Source organism: Engystomops pustulosus, chromosome 4 (assembly GCF_040894005.1).
Source record: "Engystomops pustulosus chromosome 4, aEngPut4.maternal, whole genome shotgun sequence".
NCBI lineage: Eukaryota > Metazoa > Chordata > Amphibia > Anura > Leptodactylidae > Engystomops > Engystomops pustulosus.
Window position 1 is genome coordinate 138226790 of NC_092414.1, and position 1159 is coordinate 138227948.

Consider the following 1159-nt stretch of genomic DNA (forward strand, 5'->3'; position numbering starts at 1 on the left):
ATTAACATCCAATTGAAGAAATGTTTATGTAAGGCAAATGAATTTATGTAAATGTAAATGCCCAGATGGGAATACCCCTTTAAGTATCAGGACATTGAGTCAGTCAGTATTTCTTATTTTATTGTTATCAATTCATGCAGTTCTCTGGTTTTGGCCACTTTTTTATGCATTTGGACTTTCCTGTAGAACACATATTGGACTTCAGGACACAATAATCATTTTGCTTTTAAGTACAAATATAACATAAAAAGTGTTTATGCTTACAATTATATGGCATATTAGGGCCTATTTTTTGCTGAATAAGTTGTATGAGTTGCAGTGTACTGTAGAACATCTGATACTTAGGGGCACATTGTGCAGTATGCCTGTATAGTGTGAAGAGTGCCCCAGATTCTGGATTTCTGGGGCCCGTTCTTCATGAATCTGGCGCCCTCTGCACTGCTCCCACAGAGTGCAACACTTTTTTTTGGTGCACCTTTAAGATAGGGCGTGCAACACAATTCTGTCAAAGTTTGCATGATAAAACGGGCGCACAGTCCGACAGTGCAGAAATTTGTGTCACATGAAAAACTATCCCGTGTGCCACAATTGTGTTGCGTGCTACAGAAATATGGCACAGACACTTCTTAAATACCTGTGCTAGCAGTTTGCACGGAAAAAATGTGCAAAGTCAGATAGAAAACTGGCGCAAGGTCCTTAGTAAATTTGGGTGATTGTTTTTCTTAACGGAGGAGGAGACTGAATATACACAGCAAGTCTGCCATTGAATTTTGATTTTGTCTTTATTTTTATGGCCCTTATCATGCTAAATACCTGACATTATAACTTTTGTTTTGTGGGTTTAGAATCACTCTATTTCATCAAACGATACTATAGAAAGTCGTTGCAAATGAAATGGTTTAGAGCCAACGGCGGGATATATAATCTCTGACTCTTAATACATCATTTGTGTTATAATGTTAATTACATAGTATGGTTTGTACTCAGTTTTATGCTGTTTTGGAATCAGTTTCCACTTACCTACATCACACCACTCTCAAATACTGATAACACATAATACATTATGTGAAGATTAAAATTGTTGCTATGAGATGCAACCTAAGCAAGGTATAAAAGTGGAAATTTTGTTTGCAAGAAAACCTTTTCACAGAGCTTCATT